General features: G+C 49.8%; 1 long non-coding RNA gene across 8 annotated transcripts; it reads left to right on the forward strand.

The window, feature by feature from the left end:
* The first annotated feature begins 552 nt into the window (after positions 1-552).
* On the forward strand, positions 553-21473 carry LOC103657812. Of its 8 annotated transcripts, XR_005836016.1 has the most exons (5): positions 13431-13646; positions 15192-15562; positions 19194-19329; positions 19668-19818; positions 21124-21473. It is a non-coding gene; the product is annotated as an uncharacterized LOC103657812 (long non-coding RNA). The 8 variants fall into 8 exon arrangements; XR_566970.2 differs by lacking the exons at positions 13431-13646; positions 15192-15562 and adding an exon at positions 553-985; XR_566968.2 differs by lacking the exons at positions 13431-13646; positions 15192-15562 and adding an exon at positions 11292-11330.
* The last annotated feature ends 148 nt before the right edge of the window (positions 21474-21621 follow it).

Raw genomic sequence — 21621 nt, forward strand, 5'->3', positions numbered from 1 at the left:
TGGGCCTTTGCACGTCTGTGCTTCGGGCCTGGGATGCTCCTACCCCCACTCTGCCCAGCTCCTTCTCATTCTTTAGCTCTCAGATGAAATATCTCTACCTCCCCTATTCACCTTATGCAAAGGGGGTGTCTTCCCCACGATCCCTCTGGTTATTTCCTTAACAATGGGTTTCAATCATATTTATTTGTTTACTTATTTTTTTTAAAGATTTTATTTATTTGTGTGACAGAGAGACAGCCAGCGAGAGAGGGAACACAGCAGGGGAGTGGGAGAGGAAGAAGCAGGCTCCCAGCGGAGGAGCCCGATGTGGGACTCGATCCCGGAATGCCGGGATCATGCCCTGAGCCGAAGGCAGACGCTTAACGACTGCGCTACCCAGGCGCCCCTGTTTACTTATGTTTTGTTCGGCTCCCGCATTGACTATAAGCCCAATGCACACACAGATGGTATTTTCACCTTCCAGTCTCTAGTGAACTATGTGGAATGAATGAATGAACGAACAGACAGACACACTGGGCACCTGTTAGGTTTCGGGTGCTTTCATATATTTCAAATATTTCATTTTTAAAGCCCTACAAGGTTGTCACAGCTGGACTACATTTCCCAGGGTTTTGGGTTTTGGTTTTTTGTTTTTTTTTTCCATTTAGCCGTTCTAGCCAATAAGTGCGGGCTGAGGTAAAGTAGGCCACTTCCAGCTTTGGCTCATAAAACCTCACATGTAATTCCTGTGTTCTTTCTTCTCTGTCTGCCAGTGGTTGCAGAGAACCCAGTAGTGGATCTTGACGCCCTGGGTGACAACCGCGTCACAAGGTGGGAGGAGCCTGGGTCCCCGAAAGGCCGAGCGGGGAACAGTCTCCCTGACGCCCCTACCCCTCTAGAACTTTGCAGAGGCAGGACATAGGCTCTGTGTCAAGCCACGGTGATTTCCAGGCTTATTGGTTCCGACAGCTGGCCTCGCCTTAATTAAGACGTCAAAGTGCCAGAGGTAGGTGGCTGGGAAGCAGCGCTGTGGGGGACGCGTTTGCTGACAAGCCTTCATCTGATGCAGATGTATTCTCGGCAGGGCGGTTTCTCGCATCATCTCCCAACAGAAGCCCGGGGCTTCGGCGCTCACACCTCTGTCACAGCACGTTGCCTGCGTGCAATCGGTCCTGTGTGTGTGCCGTCTTGTCCTCACTAGGCTGTGAGCTCACCCAGGGAAAAGTGCCGGTGTCGCGGGCATCCTCGTGGCCTTGGCACCCCGGAGATCTCAGGGAAAGCGTGTTGAATTTACAAATGGGGGACCTGGTCGCCTGCACCCCTTGTTGCCTCTCTGTCCCTAAGTGCCTGAGAAAATCCACCTCTTTAATTTTACAGAGGCCCAAAGAGGGTTGCAGAGAAGCAGGAGGCTATAGAATCAGCAGGACTCAGGGCTACTAAGTGTGGCAGTGGCTACTGGGAGTGAGTCCCGGCGCCTTCCAGGGGCTGGAGAAGGGCTTGAGAGGGGCACCTCTCATGGGTGGGGGGCACCTTCCCTAAGCCCTTAAGGGGACCCCACCAAACGTCACTGCCCACTGCCCCTCCCACAGTAGGAAAGAAAGATTCCAGAGCCTTCCCTCCCACCCGCCCCAGCCTGCAGCCTGAATGTCCACATCACTCAGTATTTTTAGCTTCACCACCTGGCACCTGTGGTCACTGTCTGCCCAGCCTGGGGGTGTCCCCTCTCTGGGCCTTAAAGGGCCAGCGCCCACCAGCTGGAAAGAAGCCCTTCAGGTCACTATATCCCCAGGGCAGGAGATAGAGGGGCATCCCCCATGGTGGGGGGGGGGAGGAGGGGAGGAGGGGAGGAGGAGAGGCAGAGGGAGAAGCAGGCTGCCCGCTGAGCAGGGAGCCCGACTCTCGGCTCGATCCCAGGACCTCAGGGATCACAACCTGAGCGGAAGGCAGACGCTTAACGGACGGAGCCACCCAGGTGCCCCCGGAGTGTGTATTTTTTGACGATTCACTCAGATGATTCTGGTATTCTATATCCCCATGCCATTTTCACTCAGGCAACAAGCATTTTGAGCCCTAACTATGAAAATAATGCTTCTCTCAGGAGCTCATTGCTTTGGGACTTACGGAGAGTTGCACTGAGTCTCCTGCTTTGTTCACTCCACCACTGATGGATTAAGTCCTTGGCTCGGCAGTCAAGGCCCCTGGGACCTGGCCCCCCTGGACCCCACCAGCCTCATCTCCCCCCATCCTCCTACAATTTCTTTCTCACACCACCGCACCCTTGCACCTGCTGTTCCCACTCCCTGTGATTGCTCCTTCCTCAACATCGCTCACCACCTGGGGTGGGGGACCCGGACAGTAAGACAGACGTGGCAGCTCTCCTAGGGCCCCTGCAGGCACAAGTGGTCCGTCTTGCTGTCCGACTCCCTGAGCACAGTGCACCCATGCTCGTCAGCGTGCCCCTCATTCTGCCAAACTGATCTGTTTGCTTGTCTGTCTCTCCTGGCAGGCTGTGACCCTGTGAAGGCGAGGGCCCTGGCGCTCTGGGGGGGCTCAGTCACTCCTGAGTATTGAACTGACAACCACGGCAGGGGTATCTCCCCATTCTACAGATGAGGAGACAGAGGCCCACAGAGGGAAATTTACAGCCTGGGGGTCCAACAGAGAAATTCAGGGAGGAACCTGGTCCAGGCTATAGGAGCCCACAGCCCCCCACCCTCCTGAAAGGTGTCTGGAAGGGGCACCCGGGTCAGCCCTCAGCCTGCCCTTTCCCTCACCCAGCGTAGTGCTGACTCAGGCAGTGATGGAGGCGTGGGAGGGCTGGGCTAGAGCAGAGGTGACCCCTGTGTCCCCTGCAGACTTTCCATCCATTCCCGGAGCCTGTGGTCACAGCTTGGGTAATGCACTTGGCTGGAGCTTGGGTTTCCCTGCAGGTGGGGGTGGGGAGAGCTGGCAAAAGGGACAATGGCCCCTGGGGCCTGAACCCTCACCCGGGCATAATGCATAAACCCTCACCTACGTAGGTACGTAGAACTTACACCCACTCCCACGAGCATGTATGCACATTCACAATCACCCCCCTCAAATGCTCAATCACACAGCCACACAAACCTTCATTCCCACCCCGTCGCTGCTTTCTCACTTTTACACACACACACACACACACATACACACACACACACACACACACACACAAGCACATATACATGCAGACGTTTTCCACCGAGTAATTCAACAAAGACTGAACATTATTAGGTGTCAGTGCAGTGTGGGGAGGAAAGGTGGCTCTCAGCTCAGGGTGGGGCAGGGGCTTCCTGGAGGGCTTCCTGGAGGAGGAGATTTTATCGCTGAGTCTGGATGGACAGGAACCAGGGAAAGGGCAGTCAAGGCAGTTTCACTGGGGGTGAATATAGGGGAGCAGAGCACAAGGAGGTGGGTGGGGTTGGCCCAATCACGCAGGCCTTGAATGCCCAGCCGAGGGCCGACTTCATCCCGTGGGAGTGGAGGGCCATGGAGGGCTCTGTGCGGGGTGGGCCTGAGCACAATGGGAGAGGACAGGAAAGGCACCGTGGGACCAGAATGGGGGAGCCAGGGAGGAGGCTGCGGCTCCGGTGCCGGCCAGGTGTCCGAGAGTCTGACTCGGGGAGGCGTCAGTGAGTGGTAAGTGGTGGACAGACGGAGAAGGTCCCCGGGTCTGAGCCCTGTGCCCTCACCCTGCCCACCCCCCCGGGCACTGACCTCTGCAGTGGAACCTCTTCCAGCAGCTCCTCGTCCTCCTCCCTGTGGAAGCACACGAAGCAGAAGGCTGGCACATCTTCTGCTCCACAGCCCAGAGGCCAGGCTGGAGGCAGCTCGAGGACAGGGCAGGGGTGGCTGGTGGGGGCCTCGGCAGCATCGTCCCCAGCCTGGGCAGGGGTGCCCGAGCCAGAGCGCTCCAGGGTCAGCAGCCGGTTGGCCTCGGGGCCCCGCGCCTGCCCACCTGCCACCTGTGCCTTCTCGCTCAGGTTCCCCGTCGCCTCGGCGGTAGAAGAGCCCGGGGCTCTGTCTGATGGGGGCTTCTGTCCTGACCCACAGCGCTGGGCCTCAGGGAGTGGCTTCTGGGGAGCCGCCGGGACTCAGAGGTCGCTGGCTGGTAGACAAAGGTCCAGCAGGGCCCCTCGCTGCCCCTCGTGGAAACCTAGGCCCCCTGGCTGCCCGCTCTGCTGTTGCCCGTCAGAGTCGGGACCGGGAGGGCAGGCTCGCAGATGCCCTGTCCGTCTGTCCATCTGTCTGTCCAGACGTCTGCTCCTCCCTGTCCAGCCAGCACGGCGGGCGGCAGGGGCGGTTTCCCTAAGAAAGTTTGTTCTGCCCGCCCGGGGTGGGTGACATGGGTGGCCTCCAGAAGAGAGGATCAGGACCCGAAGCTCAAAGGTGGGTGGAGGGCAGGTGAAGCTGGCACCGCGCCCACGCTGTCCCCCAAGAAAAGTTCGGGCCCTTGGAGTCCTGGCTCTGGCTCTGGCTGGAGCTCGCTCCCTCGGCAGCCTGCTCCCTCCGACTCCAGTGGCTGCTCTGGCAGACCGCTTGGCTGTGGGTATTAATAGCTCTACATTCACGCTGAGAAGCCTGGAGGTTAACTCCTTCCCTGCCAGAGCTGGCAAGGCCGGCGGGCCAGGCAGCGGCCACAGGGAGCAGAGGGAAGGGCGGCGCCGTAGGTCCGCCCCCACCTGAGCCTGCCTGCCTCTGACGCACGCTGAGATGCCCCCTTCTGCCCAGGAGTCTCTGTGCAGCACTGGGCGTTGGGATCGTGGTCGCAGTGCCTGGGCCAACTCAACCCTCCAGAGGCACCTCCAGGGAGCCAGGCAGGACTGAGGGGCTCAGAACGGCACCCCTGCGATGGACAGGGCTCTGAGCTCCAGGGAGCATCTCCAGGACTCCTCCACTCACACGTCCACCCCTCCGCCCACTGGATCCTCCCACCGGATTCCCTGAACAGACAGCGTTGCTGACTTTGGGTCCAGTTCCCTCACTGGCTTCCTTTAGGACGCCCCCCCACCCAGGACCCAGAGATGGATTACATGCAGTCGTACATCCTGTTGAGGAGTGGGGGGAATAGGGTGGAAGTAAGGGAATCCGGATAGAATTTGCTCGCTTGAGAAATGTTGGAAGCATCTATGTGCCAGGCACTGTGCTGGGAGCTGGGCACCAGCAACGGAGAGGGCAGACACTCTTCCTGCCTTGGTGGGGGCTTGCATGTCACGGCGGGAGGCCAGTGGGGCCCCAGCTCATCTACACGGGGCCAGTGTAGGCAGGTGCAGCCTTCGTACAGTGGCGTGGAGTATCCATTACAGGCTGGGTTTCAGCCCCACTCATCTCCCTTGCAACTTAGAGCATACACAGCCTTTACAGTGGCCCTGGAAACACCAATCAACGGAGGAAACATGACTTCTGAGTGTGAAAAGGGCTATGAAAAGATAGAGCAGGGAGATGTGAGAGAGGCTGAAGATGGGGAGGTGGTTTGATAGGGTGCTCAGGGAAGACCTCCAGGGGAGGTGACCTTGGAGCTGCCACCAGCAGGAGGAGGCGGCCGAATGATCTGGAGAGAGACTGTCCAGGAAGATGGATCAGTAGATGCAAGGGCCCAGAGTCAAGAACTAGCCGGCTTGTCTGAGGAAGACAGGGAGGACTGGAGGAGCAGGTCTTTAAGCTGGGTCTTAAGGAGCGCGCAGAGATTTTCCAGGGGCTCCTGAGCAGAGAGAGTGAGTAGATGCAGGACGGATGGTGAGGTGCAGGACAGGCAGACGGAGGTGACGTGGTCAGGGCTGTAGCAGGTAGTCATCGCGGGGCGCCTTTCCCGGGGCTCTGAGGCCGAAGGATGGATGGGAGGAGGATAGGACAGGAACTTGGGTCAGCTGAGGGGCTGAGGAGGCGGACGAGGGCGGAGAAGCTTGGAAGGAAACATCTATATTTGTTGAACTGAATTCCACTGGCTGGAAGGACAGATCTGCACCTCCTTGGCTAAGAGAAGGTGGGGGCTGGGGACACAGCCCCACGCAGGGCAGCCTGGCAGATGGTGAGTGGGGGGCCGATATCCAGCCCTACCACTGCTCTGCCAAGCTTTGTGTCTTTAGTGCTGTGACAGCGTGGGGGTGCGTGTGTGTCGGGAGGGGGTCACCTTTTGCTCATTGGTCAGCCTGAAGAGTGCCTTCTTAACATCAGTCCACTTAGAGGGGTGCCTTTTTTGAATTGGTCTGTCCAAAGAGGGTGACTGATTTCTGATTTGTGCAAAGGTGCCCCTTCGGCTGGGCTGGAAGGGGGGTTGGTCTGGGGCCCCAGGTTCTAGTGTGGGCTCTGCTACAGTCCTGCTGTATGCTTTGGGTCAGTCCCTGTCCCTCTCAGGAACCACAAACCTATAGACGTAGCTAGAAGCCCGCTAAGCCAACCCCAACACTCCACAGAGGAGGGAATGAGCTCAGAAAGGGGCAGACTCCCCTGGGGTCGCAGAATGACTCACAGCAGAGCCGAGCACCTGGACTCTTGTTTCAGTGCTCTGTCTTCCCTGCTCCTTGTCTGCCTGGGCTGCTTGCCTTGGAGACTTGGTGTTTCCTTGAGGAGAGGAGAGGAAACGAGAGGAGACAGGAGGGAGCGTGGAGATTCAGGGAGGAGGAGGAGGAGGGAAGGCCAGGCCAGGCCAGGCTATGGCTCCCTGGGGTGGGAGTCAGAAGGGGTCAGGGTGTCCCAAGCCTCAGGGCGCCCCTTCCCCCCTCCCCTGGGCCCCATGGGTTGTCATTTGTGGATGTTAATTATTCATGATGCTGGTGCTTTGCCTGGTTTTAATGCACTCTGATGGCGTTCTCTAGCTAATGGGGAAAATCAATAGTTTTTAATTCTCAGTGGCTGTGAAGCTCTGTCTGTCTCCTGTTTGGGTGACTGGGCCTGGCTCTTGGGCTTGGGGGTGGGGTTGAAGGCTCAGACCAAGTTCATAGGGGTCTGAGACCCCACTTTTCTCCTATCCCTACCCTCTTCTGATTCCAGCCGGGGAGGAACGACTGGGGACACCAGGCAGCTCTAACTCTGCCCCAAGCATCTTGGAGGGTCTGAGTCCTTCAATCTCAGCCATTCACTCCCTGCTCCAAGAGGGATGGTCCCTATGCCAGACCCATGGGCCAAAACATGCCAAAAGAGGCAACCCCACCAGCTTGTGGGTGCTGGAGTTAGGCCTGCAGTCCTTGGTTCCTGTATTTGCAGCCTGCGGGAGACTTTCCCTGCTTAGAACTCAGGGCCAGCCCCAGTCAAACCCCTGGGCTCAGGCCAGGCTCACAGACCTGCCCAGGGCCTGGGGGAAATCTGGTCCAGGCCTCACATCCCCGAAGAGACTTCCATGTAAGCTCCTGATAGGATTTCTATGTGCAGTCATATATTCAGACATGACAATTTCCCTGATGGGACTGAGGACTGGGGACATTCATGGGACAGTAAGAGCATGTCCTGGTGTCCCATCTCAGACCACATCCTCCCCACAGCATCCCATGGGGTGCCCTGAGTCAATATCCTTGATGAATCCTGTAATTATCTTGTGAACGGAACAACTATATTGCACTGTATTTGGGTGTGTGTTAAAAGTGTTTATTAGGCAAGTGTAAACATTTAAGACACCCTTCGGTCTTCATAAGGCTGCTTTTGGCATTTCTTAATGTTTCCAGAACACAATGAGCCTCCAGAAAAGGAACACAGGCCTTTCCCAAGGGACCCAGGGCCCAGGCCTGGCTAGTTGGAAATAATCAGGCCACGGGCAGGGGCCGTCTGCTGGGTTCCTAGCCTAGTGCCATGGCCCTCTGGAACCCAGGGATCAGGATGTGGAGAACGGTGACTGCCAGGCCTCACCCAGGCCCCAACCTAGCCCCAGAGGGTGTTCCCTGACATCCCCTTATTTTCCATTTAAGTCTCAGGTGTACAGAACTCTAATAAGAGAGTTACTCCATCCCTTTAGTTCGTGACACATTGCTGTTCTTGGTCCAGGCAGGGCCCCTCCCAGTTTTTGTTCATTTCCCTATTCCCTTTCAGCCCCACGGATGGTAGACGGGCAAAAGCTGCTGAGGTTTACTCCAAATACCCACCTTGTGGGCTCTCGGGACAATTTCGTGAGTCAGAGCATATGCAGTAACTGGTCAGGAGAAGTTCCATCTCCCAGGCTGGCCCTCTCTCCCAGGCCTCTCCGAAGCTTGGACAAAACATCTTCCCTTTGGCACACTGAGCATGGCTGTTTTTCAAAGTCCTTCACTCAAGACCTGCATGATCACTGCAATGAAGCTCCCAGTCTGGTGAAGACGCAAATATGAGCACCACTAAGCTCCCATTTCAATTTCAAGTTCAAGTTCAGTAGTCGCCGGGAGCAGGCTCTAGGCCAGGCCACGCGCTGGGCAGTGCACATGGGGACCCAGACAGGCCCAGAGAGGAAAGAGTCCCACCTGCGGGGGAGTCTCTGCCCAGTGGGGGTGGGTAGACAATGGCTCTTCTCTCTCTTAATTAGGGTACAGCTAAGCCATTGTAACAAAGAGGCCCCACATTACAGCGGCTCCAACAAATCTTCTGATAAGTTAATTAGGAGCATATGCCAAAGTTTTATTTCAAGTTTGCCATGAGGAAAGAGGCTTATGACCAACTTAGTTCAAAGAGTCCTTTCCCTTTTATAGGGAAGAGAATGGTTAAGTATTCATTGTTGGACACAAGAAAATAGAATGTCTGATTCTGGATCATTAGTGGCACTGACTGGCTGACAGCTGAGTGGATGGGAACTCACTTCCTAGAAGAGGTCTTACCTGAATTAAAGTTTATGAGGATGTTGTTCAAGCATTCTGTTGAGAATGCCAGTGTCTTCCCAGAGGAGCATGTGAATTACATCACAGGGGGAAAGTTTTGTGTCAATCCAGGTCTGGTCCAAGTTTATCACGAGGTGGAATTTTATTTCTCTTCAGGTAACAGTTCAGAGGTAGGTGATCCTCTTGGCTGAAGCTGACTTGTGAACACCCTATTCACGTTTTAGTCCTCAAGAGGGAGGAAAGATGGAGTGAGTGGCGTTCCTCACATCTACTCATATGGTCAGCAGAAGTGGCGTTCCTCACATCTACTCATATGGTCAGCAAGTATTTAGTCCACCAGCTTGAAAGGAGACTGGGAAATTCAGCCTCTATCAGCACGGCAATATGCATAGCCAAAAACTGGGTCAGGGGTGGAGTATTACTAAAAGGAATAAGGGAGATTAGGATACAATGAGCAGTCACGAAGTCCTAATTTATAGCTGAGGAACTAAACGCTCCTCTCTGCTTCCTGCCACAAACTCTGTTTACCAGTCTATTTCTTGGTCATTTTAATTGAGGAAATATATGGAATCTATATTGGACCAAGAGGACAGAGGCTCCAAGATTTAGAGTATATGATGTGTTTGAATCTATCAAGAAGAGATTTTCAGCTTTGTCAGGGGAGTTTGAGAATGCATTAATAAAGGTGAAATGAAAAAATAAAGCAATTATTAACTCCAGGGAAAACAAAAAGTTGCACAATGAGGGAAATGTAATCATAGCATACGATGTGGCTGAGCTGTGAATATTATCTACGAAGGCATGATAATATAAATACTAAAAAATTATTTTACCCAAAAAGTGTATATAACTATATTGGGAGGATGAGGACAGGATGCTTGTGTGTGGGAGAGGCTGGGGTGACGGTGTAAGAGAACTAAATTTTCATTTTCTATGTTAGGAAGTAAGATCAAAAGCAGAAAAATCAAGAAATAGGTGTATTGGCATGTTGTTTAGAATCTTGCCATTTAAAGAATGATCCATGGACCAGCAGCATCAGCATCACCTGGAACTTGTTAGAAATGCATGATGTTGGAACCCACCATAGACCTGCTGAATCAGAACCTGTATTTTAACAAGATCCCGGGTGATTCACGTGCTCCTTAAAGTTTGAGAAACGCTGACTTAGAAAGAGAATAGCAAACAGAAGGAACAGCTTAAAGAGTTGAATTGGTTGCCTTTCGGAGAAGATCTGCAGTACAAAGAGATGAGGTAGGGGACTGCCAACTTTTTATATAAGCCCTGTAGCTTTATTTGAGTTTTAAACAATGTGGAAGATCTATGATGCTGAAAAAAAGTAAATCATGCTCATGATTTAAAATCCCAACAATACAAAATGGAATGCAAAGTCTTCCTCCTACTGGAGACCCACAGGCTTCCCTTTTGCCTTGTCAACCATTTCTACAGTATCCATTCAGAACTTTTCTTTGCATATCCCCCCAATGTGCATATGATTATCTTGTTTACTTTTTATGGATAAGAGCACATGCAATGTACTGTTTTGCATCCTGCTATTTTTTACTCCCCAATATCTTGGAGATTGTTCCAAATAAGTGCATATAGATTTGCTTAATTTGTTTATAGGTTGGTTTTATAGGCAATTACAGGATGCCTAGTATTGTAATTTATTTAACTGCTCCCCTACTGATGGGAAATTAGGTTGTTTCCAGGCTTCCTCTGTTCCAGACAATGCCTCAATAAGCATTTTGTAACCACAATATAGTGGAGAGATAAGGAAATGGGCGCTGGGCATAGCATGCCTGGGACTGGAAACCCACGGCTGCTGTGAAGACTAGTTATTTCATCCTTATGTGCCTCAGTTTCTGTGAAATGGGAATAAAAACAGTACTAACCTCTAAGGTGGTTGGGAGGAATTTGTTCAACAAATATCTGTTGAGCATCTATTACGTGCCAGGCACTGATGGAGACACGAAGAATTCAGTAATGAACAAAACATCAAAATCCCTGCCCGTGTGGAGTTTATATTCCAGTGGTGGGAGACAGATAATAAGCAAGATAAATTAATAAAATATATGATCATGAGTGCTAAGGAAGTGAAGCAAGGAAGAGGGATGGAGTGGGAGGTTTGTAATTTTAGATAGGGTGGTCACAGATGGCCTCACTGATACAGTGACACGTGAGTGACAGAGAGCTGGAAGGAGACAAGCGGTGAGTCATGTGAATACTGGAGGGAACACGCTCCCGGCAAAGGATCAGGGATGGGGAACTCGCTCCTTCCCAAGACAGCGGCTGGCAATGGGAAGGGCCCCTTGCCTTCCACCCTTGAGCCCTAAGTCTATCTTGGGGAGTCACACAAAATAGAACCCCTCCCCTGCATACAGCAGCCAGCGAGGGAGCTGATGCCACGTGGTCCTGTGATATGCTGGGTGGATCCCTGGCACCCTTGAAGGCTGGATCCTTCTTCCGGAGTGGCATGTGGCTGGGAGGGGAACCAGAGAGTGAGGGGCTGGGAATGCTATCTCTGAGTCAATACCCCTGTGTGGGCTCCGCTTTGCAAAGGTAAGTTTCACAGTCCGGGTGAGCTGTGTGTGGATCTCAGGTCTGGGACAGTAGCCCCTTTAGAACTTGTTGATCTCTCCTTCTGAACCCAAGTAAGATCAGTTCTAGAATTTCTCTGTAGACATCTTTGGGAAGGCAATCTGACCGAAAGAGGAAGGGGAAGAGGAGTTTGTTTTGAGGCAACAATGGAGAGCAGGGGTACTGTTGAATTTAGAATATGCTTATTTGGGACTTGTCGGGGATCTGATGAAGTGGTAGGGAGCTAAAGCCCCTCAAGCCACCCCTTAGCTTCACCATAGCTTCAAGATCCTAGCAGCAGGGGCAGGAAGGTCCTTCTCGTTCTCCAGCCTCAAAGTCTGTCTCTAGCGCCCCCTATGGGCAGAGTTTACACAGAGCGCGGACCCAGAAGAAAGCTGGTTTGCAGAACCCTGCCTTCTGCATTGCAGAGTGAGTGTAAAGAGGTAGGTTTGAGCTTAATATCTGGCTTGAGGGCGTTTCAAATTAGTGAGGAAAAGATGGGCTACTCTATTTTCTTTCTTTTTCTTTTTTTCTCTATTTTATTTGAAAAAGATAAATCCAGATCCTTACTCACTGGATACTTCACTCTTTAAAGCATAGGAAACACCAGATAGATCAAGATTTTCAAAATTAAAACTAAAACTATAAAAGAATTAGGACAAAATATGAAGGAGTTAAAAAAAGTCTCGATAGGAAAGTGTCTTGCTGGTGAGAAACCAAGTTCAGAAATTATAAATTTGACTATAAAAATGTTAAAATTTCTACACAGTAAAAACTACTGCAAACAAAATAAACACAAATGGCCAACGATTTTAATTTATTTTTATTATTTTTTAAAGATTTTGTTTATTTATTTGAGAGGGAGAGAGAGAGTGTGTGTGAGTGAGAGTGCAAGGGCAGGGGGAGGGACAAGCAGATTCCCTGCTGAGCAGGGAGCCTGGATGGATGCAGGGCTCGATCCCAGGACACTGGGATCACCACCTGAGCCGAAGGCAGACGCTTAGCCGACAGAGCTACCCAGGCGCCCCAACAAGTGGCCAACTATTTTTAAAGCATGCAATCCAAACGACGGATAAGGGCTAGTAGTAACCTTACTACAAAATTAGCTCTTATAAATCAGAAAGAGATGGCCCACGAACTCCATGGGACAAACAGCAAAGATAGAGAACTGGCCGCTCCAAGATAAATACGAAATGCAAACGAGTATGTGGGGAAATATACTCAGCTTGTCTTGTTCCTCGAGGGTCTTTGCACTTCCTGGTCTTTTATCTGAAACACTCTCACCCCAGGTCGCAACACAGCTTGCCACTCAATTCCTTCAGGTCTGTGTCACTCAAGTGTCACCGTATCAAGTGACACTAAGGGCTCTAAGTGACCAGGGGCCTGAATTATAAGCTATCTCAGGTGGAAAGTCCCCTGTACTGTCTTCAGGGGCAGGGATCCTCTCTGCTGCTATGAGATAAGGCTGGAGGGTACCAGGCCATGCCAGCAGGTGAAGGGTTTTGATTTGATCCTAAGAGCAAGTGGAGGCCAATGTGGAGCTTGAAAAGTTCCCTGTGGCTGATGGGGGGCAGGGCGGTGGTGGAGAACCCACACAGATGACACGGTGGTCCAGGGTAAAGGTGATGGTGACTTGGAGAGGACTGGTGGTAGTGACAACGGGGAGAAGTGAATGAATTAGAGAGATATTTAGAGGGTACATCTCTGGACTTGGTGAGGCTTGATGAAGTGGAAGGCTTTAAGGATGATGTCCCAGCATCTGGCTCGCATTTTTAGACTGATGGTTTTACCGGTCACTGAGGGTGGTACGGGGGACCAAGAAGGCAAGCCTGGCCTGATGGGAGCCATGGACCTTGGAAACATCTGGGTGGCACTGTGGAGCAAGAAGTTAGTGCTACAAAAAAGCTCCAAGGTGAGGTTTGGACAGACAGTGATTAAAGCCAAGGCCGTGTGTGATGTCAACTAGGGTCAGTGTGGAGTGAGAGGAACCCAGGCTTGAGGAACCCCAACACTGGATTGCCACATGGGGGAGGGACTGGAAGAGGGGAAGCCAGCATCACACAAGTCAGCTTTTTAAAAAGGAGGAAGGGAGAGTCCGTCAACACGCTGAATGCTATAAGGGGTCACGGTACATGAAAACTTAGAAAAAGTCCACCGGATTGGACGCCAGAGAAACTCTTAATGCCAGGATTCTCAACGGCACTGTTGACATTTGGGCTGGATGATTCTGTGTTGTGGGGCCTGTCCTGGGCCTTGGAGGGTGTTTAGAAGATCCTGACCTTTACTCTCTAGATGCTGGTAGCACCCCCCCCCCCCCCCCCCCCCCCCGCCGTGACAACGAAAATTGTTTCCAACATTGCCTGCTGTCCCCTGGAGGGCGAAATCACACCCGGTTGAGAACTCCTGCCTTGGTAGTGTTTTGGGTAGGCGTGCAAATGGAGGCAGTGACATTAGACAGATGTTTCTAGGAGTTTGCTTGTGGAGTAGAGATGAGAAATAGGATAGTAACTGGAGAGGACAAAGGAGAGAACTTTGAAAATGTGTAAATAATGGGGATGCCTGGCTGCCTCGGTCAGAAGAACGTGCGACTCCAGATCTCGGGGTCGTGGGTTCGAGCCTCACGTTGGGTGTAGAGATTACGTAAATTAATAAAAACTTAAAAAAAGAGAGAAAATGTATAAATGATGATGAAATGTCAACTTTTTGGATTTTTTGGCCTCTCTTCAGTAAGTGAAAAATAGCGTCTTGGTATGGTTTTGATGTGCATTTCATTTCCCTTATTACGAGGGAACTTGGCAGCTTTTCATAGGTCTGGGGAAATTATTCTGTAGAGACTGTTTTATATTTTTAATCCATTTTTCTATTGGTTCATTGGTCTTTTTATTATTGATTTTTAAGGGTTGCACGTATGAAGCAGGAGAGTTCTTCGTCTGTGATTTGAGTTATGAGTATTTTTCCCTAGTTTGTCATTTTTCTTCTGACTCTAGGGAGCCGAAAGAGACATGGGCATGTGTGTGCATTCTGAGGGGTTTTGCATATTTGTACAATTCTTGTGATTGACAGTATGTCACTATCAAAATTACAGGTGCATTTATCCTTGACTCAGCAGTCTTGCTTCTGGGGATTTATGCTATGGAGCTACTTGGCGTGGATAAAAATGTGTGTGTGTGTGTGTGTGTGTGTGTGTGTGTGTATGAGTGTGAGTGTGCGTGTTGGTTGGTCATTGTTGCTGTTGACTTTTTTCTCACAAGACTGGAAATAGCCCAATAGGGCGCAGATTAAATAAACCATGGTAGATGCATAAATGGAATATTTTGCTGCTATAAAAAATGAAGAAAGTTTCTATGTACTGTAATGGAAAGATCGCTAGGATATACCGTTAAGTGGAAAAAAAAAAAGGCAATGGGAGGAAGTGTGTATTTGGTGTGCCATCCTTTGTGTAAGTCATGGGGGAAATGAGAAATATGAAAATCTTTCTGTCTTTGCTTATATTTGCATAAAAAACACTGGGGAAAACAGTAAAATGTGGTTCCACCAGGGGTTGGGGTATGGGGAGGGTGGGGAACAGGGATGGCAAATGTAACTTCATTTTTGTTTTTAGGGTTTTTTTTTTTAACTGGTGAATTACCTTTAAAATTTAATGGAATGGGTGCAGTTGAAAGGGGTTGAAGATATAGAAGAGAGACGTTTTCAAGAAGGTGGGAGAGGGTGGGATTCCAGGCCCTGGTATAAAGGTAGGGATTTGCCTCAGTTTCTCCATCTGTAAAATGAGGGTTCTCCGTAACCATGAAAGGCATCTAGAATGGACCTTTGTCAGACATAACTCTTGTCTCTTCTCTGAAGCCCAGGGCAAGCTGGCCGCAGGGACAGGCCTTGTCTTCAACTCCTTTAAGGGCATCATGGGAGGACGGTCGGTGGTCATTGGAGGGCCTGAGCCAGTCCCAGCCTCCTGGCAGGAGAGGGAGGGAGGCCAGGAGAGAGGCTGCGGGCCCGCAGCCAGCGCTTTGTCAGTCTGCCCACACCCTTCTCCAGCTACACCAAGCCCACGATGGGGACAGATTGGCCCTAAATTTAGCTGAAAAGCAGCCCCAGAGGGAGTTGTTGAGAAGCAATGTGAACAGCACCCTCGGCCTGTTAAGCCCCTTGCTTCACAAGAGAGGAAACTGAGTCACAGCAAGGGCAGGAGTGTGATTTACGCAGAGCTGTATCACAAGGTAGGCCTGGCTCCGGTGAGCAAGTGTGTGTGCGGGCTGAGTGGCGTCCCCTCCTACAGTGCGTGTGCTGAGGGCCTGGCCCCTGCAGCTAGGTGCGTGACCGTCTTTGGAGATGCAGCCTTTAAAGAGGTGATGAAGGGAAGAATGAAGTCATTTGGGTGGGCCCTGATCCAGTACGACTGGTGTCCTTTGAAGAAGAGGAGACTGGGACACAGAGACACAGAGGGAAGACCTTGTGAAGATAGGGAGAAGATGGCCGCCTACGCGCCACAGAGGGAGGCTTGCTAACACCTTACTCTCGGGTTTCTAGCCTCCAGAATCGTGAGAAAATACGTTTCTGTTCTTTAAGCCACGCGGCCTGTGGCATTTTGTTTGATATAGTGCGTCTCCCATTCACGTCAAATACATCCGGAGCTGGCAGGCCACGTCACAGAGACTTAGGCCCCACTTTCTCTCCCACTTTCTGTTTTCAAGGTCACCTCTTGGACCAAGATGGCTGCTGGAGCTGCCTATGCCAGGTAGCAACAAGGAGGAAGGGACAAAGAGCACGTGCCTCCCTTTGTTTGTTTGTTTGATATTTATTTATTTGAGAAAGAGAGAGAGAACGAGTGGGAGGAGGGCTCCGGAGAGGAAGAAAGAGAATCTTAAGCAGACGTCAGGTGCAGTGCAGAGCCTGACTCGGTTCAATCTCATGACCCTGAGACCATGACCTGAGCCAAAATCATGAGTCAGATGCTTAACTGACTTGAGCCTCCAGGCTCTGCAGGTCCCTCCCTTTCAAGGCGACTTCCTATAAATCCCACAGAGCGGTTTTGTAACATCTTTCTGGCTACCGCGTAGTCACGATCACACCTTGCTGCAAGGGAGTCTGGGAAATGTGTTCTGCAAAAAGTAAGAGTTTATTCCTAATTGACGAGGGGAGAATGGATGCTGGGGGAGGCGACCAGCCATCTCTGTCACGGACTGTCACCTCAGTCCACATACCCAAGGGTGCATGAATAGCCTTCTCTACATTTTTTGTAATTCACTATCATTTCTATTGGAGGCCAAGATGGCTCTTGCACCTTTCTGTGTGAATGTGTCTAATTCCTGGGTGGCTTTTGAAGTGCCTAGCTATGGTGGGCAGTGTCGGTCCTGAAGTCCATGCAGGGGTGCCCAAGACCTCCATTCTTAGCCATCTATCCCTGACCATCAGCTCACACAGGCCACTTAGTTTCTGTCTGTGCAGCTACGCTGGCCTCTCCTGGACCGTCGCCAAGGCTAGGGGATCATTCCGCTGCTCTCATGCCCCCTGGGAACCAAGGTACTCTGGGAAGCATTTTTTCCATCTGCTCTTAGACTTCTCAAACCTTTCTTTGGAGTCTTGCTGCCTCCCCCACAAGAAGTAGGGTTCAGGGCCTGGCCTTCAGAGACTTCCCAAACCCTCTCTTTTTTCATTACATCTCTTCTTTCTCTTTTTCCCTATGCCCCAGGGAAATATTCCTGATCTGAAGGTGGCAAACCCTATTTTTGGCTTTTATGTTTCTCTGATAAGGACTTAAAGTATTGAGACATAAAAGCCAGACTCATGGCTTTTTCTGTTTCTCACTTTTTCACAACCCTCTCTTGAGGTGACAAGCACAGCTTTTAGCTTGATGGCAGGGAAGAAAAAAATATCAGGAAATTGAAAAGAACAGAGGTTGATGTCCCCAAATTATTATTCTACCATATTTACAATAAAATTTCCTGTGGTTGATGCTGTTTGGTATTCCTCACTCCTTCTCTCGTTCTACTGTCACTGTAGTCTAGTAAACTAGACTGTCTCCTTTTCTAGCTGCTCTAGCACCTTAGGGAAGCTGTATTTCTCAGTTCTGATCAGTAAGATGGGAGCAGAAGGCTGCTCAAGGTTTATAGGAAGGCTTTTTATTTATCCAAAAAAAAAGGGGGGGCAGGTGTGGCTGGCACATTCTCTTTCCCTCTACTTCTTACTTAGAATGTGAACACAATGTCTGGAGCTGCAGCAGCCAGATTGCCACCATGAGGGCAAGGCTAAGAAAATCATAGAGATTCCATAACACCATTGAGCAGCTGAGTCTACACAGTGTCTTATCACTTATTTACTATTATGCAAAAAAAAGTCCTCATTTTTAAGTCTTTGCTACTTGTTGCTGAAGCATTCCTAATGTATATACTATCATTGTATTTAAATTAGCACAAGTGGGTTTTTGTTTGTTGTCACACATGTTGCCTAAACAGTGGTGGCCTCTTGAATTCTGGGCCATGTGGATGCAAGACAGCTCCTAACCATCCTCCAGCCTGTTCTGCCCAGGCCCAGCCACCAGTTCTGTCCCAGTGGTTCCCATGCCAGGCTCTATTTGTCAAAATGAGTCATGTAGATAAGATAACGTTGCTCAGGGGAACTGAACAGAATATCTTGCTCCTTCAAGCAGGCTGGAGGATGGGGATAGCTCACCAACTATTGTCAACCTTGGGACCTACCACATCTTTGTGGCTCCCTTTTGTCCAACAGAGGCCTCCATTCACTGGATGTTTGAAGAAAATCCTGTCTACTAAAGGTTTTTTTTTTTTTTTTTAGATTTTTTTATTTATTTATTTTACAAAAAAAACAAGCCAGTGTGGGACTCCATCCCAGAACGCTGGGATCACGCCCTGAGCCAAAGGCAGACGCCTAACGACTGCGCTACCCAGGCGCCCCTACTAAAGGTTTCTACAGGATGTGTCCTGATACGTTGGGCAGGTTCTTGACTGCTTCAAAAGGAGGTGTCAGGCTGAGGTCTCCCTTTATGTGGGGAAAAGTCATTTTGCTAGTCTCTTCCTTCTGCATCCTTCCTCACCAGAGGTCATCAAGATCTGGAAATAGAGGATACAGACACTTACCATCCAGGACTTCAAATTAGATTCCACCCAGCTTAAAAGTGATGGCTCAACTAAAGTTAACCTAGAATAAGTCATAGGATCCTTCCCAGAACAATTTAGGAAGAAAATCATTCTTTCCATTAGACTTATTCCTGAGAGGATAAGAGTCTGGTACAGCAAGGGGCGAGAGCTTGGCCAAGAACGAAGGATCAACTAAAAGACAGTGAGATCAAATTCCAAGGCCCTGGTAGGAGTCCCTGGATCAATCTATGCCTGAAGGCCACTTCTACCCAGACTTTTAATATATATGAATCAGAACATATACCTGTTTTGTTAGATCCATTTTGAAAACTTTTCTCTCATACAAACTAAAACAGTTTTGAGAATTTCAGTCCATGACAAATAGTGTGGCAGGTGAGCAGTTAGGCTGACACCTAAAGCCCACATTGCCTGCTGTTGAATCCAGTGCAGCATGCTGATTGACCAGAGCCTGAATCCCAAAATGTCCCTGGGAGAATTTGTGTGCATATATCTTCTCTTGATGTTTGAGCTCTGCCTTGTCTCTGAGGATTTCCCAGACCATTGGGTTCAACCCGGAGTGCATTTCTCTGCTCTCCACATTTGACTGTGCAATGCGTTTGGCATGGAAGTGTGTTCTTGTCCTGAGCTGGTCTTTAAATCTTGGCAAACGTGGGCTGCTCTTCAACTTTTCTCTTTTGATGTAAACTCCTCCAGGCCAAGGGCTGGCTCTTATCCATTTCATTTTCCCACACAGCTCAGCGTTCAACACACGGATGGAACATTTTGGTGGCAGCATGGAACAATGGAACAATGGCCCTGAATCCTGGCTTGGCCACTTACTAGCTGGGTGACCTTCAGCAAGTCACTTACCTATTCTGAGCCTCATGAAGGTGATTATGAAGACTACACAATATCACGTGTCATTCATTTGTTCATTCAGTATTTATGGAGCTGGCACTCTGTGTAGGCAGGGGGTTAGGGGCTGAAAGTAAAATGGCAAGTGTAACACTCAAGATATACTTTGGTTGGTGGTAAGCAGTAGCAGCAAACCCTGTTTGTATTTTCATTCTGACAGGTAGACCTCATTTCTTGGCTTCCTTTGCAGTTAGGTGGGGCCATGTGAATACGTTCTGGCCAATGGAATTTGGGGAGAAACTGATATATGACCTTTCTTCCCCTCAAGAACTTCTGGGGCAATCCTCCACATTCTCTTCTTGTTTGCCAGCAGGTGCAGAAGACCTGATGACTCCAGGGACCCGAAGGGAGTGTTGAGACCCAAGATGGAAAGGGCCTGGGACCCTGAATGACTTGCCAACCCTCCATGATTGTGACATGAACAAGAAATAAACTTCGACCATGTTAAGCTACTGAGATTTTAGGTTGTTACCGCAGCAGAGTGTACCCTGACGTCAACTGTGTCCAACTTAAGCAAAAGTGAATTTCTTGGAAGGAAATGGGCTGTTCATGGGGTCAACAGGAACCTTAAAAGTGGGTGGGCAGCTTCAGAGGCTAGGAAGGAGGACTTGGCCCCTAGAGTGGACACACATCTGGAAGTCCAGACATTTCTTTTTGTCCCAATATTTAAATTCCTGGGAGGGAGGTCCATCTGGTCTACTTTGGGCCAAATGTTCCTCCCGTAGGCTAGAGGAGAGAAAACTTTTGATTTCAACCCCCTACTTACTGTATTTAATGAGAGGAGGAAAACCTTAGAAGGGGATCCAGGGGGTGATGGATGTTGGGGAGGCTGAATGCAAGTGCTCCCCTCAACGAACACATTCCCTTTCCTCTTAGAACTCCAGCTACAGGGAGGTGCAGTGCGGACTAATCATGTCCTCCCACAGTGCAGCGCAATGACTGGGGTGACCTCTGTGATGGACAAATATAGGCCACCCAGATTTGGGTAAAGAGGTTAAGGAGAGCTTCCCAGAGGAAGTGATATTTGATCTTGGGCTGGAAGTCTGGTAGAAATCTACTATGTAAAGGGAAAGGGAGTGGCAAACGAGTGAACAAATATAAAGGTTAGGAGTTACCACAAGAAATGTGAATTTCTCTTTTCTTCCTTCTCACTGAGCATGCAGGACCTGGAATCAAGGAAAACGCCCTTCTCGATTTTCAGTCATCTCAAAATGGAAAAAGGGAGGTTCCTTCATACAGATTTTTTTTAAAGTAATCTCTACACCCAACATGGGGCTTGAACTCACGACCCCCAAGATCAAGAGTTGCACGCTCTACCAACTGAGCCAGACAGGTGCCCCTCAGATGATACAGTTTTATACCTGGAAAACCTAAGTGAATCTGCCAGGAAAGTAAAACAAAATAAAACAAAACAATAAAAATACTCGGTTGGCTGGGTCCAAAATTTAACGAAGGAAATCAATCGCTTCCCTATTTTTACTAACAACAACCACTTAGAAGAGATAATGGAAGTGGTGACCCCCATCTACGATAGTGGCACAAAAGGTAAAAGACCCAAAAACAAACTTCATAAGAAATGCACAAAATCTATATGAAGGAGGGACATCTGGCCGGCTCAGTTGGAAGAGTTTGCAACCCTTGATCTCGGGGTCGTGAGTTCGAGCCCCACATTGGGCGTAGAGATTACTTAAAAAAAATCTGTATGAAGGAAACTTTAAAATGCTAGTGAATGATACAAAAGAACACTGAATTTATTTATCTTTTTCTAGGCTTTGTCTGGAGCCCGGAAGCAGCTACTCAGGTCCTTCTCCTGGTCTCCTTGTGTCCTCGTGCTGACGGGGACCCTGGGTTTGCTGTCTTCTTAGTGTCACCTTACTGGACTTGGTGCTGCTCTGGCTGTCCTGGTCAGTTGTGGGCACTTCTTTTGTATCATGCATCATGTTCTGGCAACAGGTCTGGCGTCTTTCTGGGAACGAAATCACCTTACTCTGTGCCTGGTTTGGGTTTGGCTTCTCCGGTCTCAAACAACAGCTTGGATTCCTACCTCACGCCATACACCAAAATAAATTCTGTGTAGATCAAAGATTTACCTGTGCTTTTTATTAAAGGTATAAAAGTACTGGAAGAGAGTGTGGGTAAATTCCTTTAAACATTGCCATAGAATCATCCTTATTAAGTATGACTCAAAATTCAGAAGCTATTAAAGATTGATTAATTCAACTATAAAAAAATCAAAACATCTTCATTGAAAAGCAAAGCCATAAGCA

Source organism: Ursus maritimus, unplaced genomic scaffold, assembly GCF_017311325.1.
Source record: "Ursus maritimus isolate PB19 unplaced genomic scaffold, ASM1731132v1 scaffold_2, whole genome shotgun sequence".
Classification (NCBI taxonomy): Eukaryota; Metazoa; Chordata; class Mammalia; order Carnivora; family Ursidae; genus Ursus; species Ursus maritimus.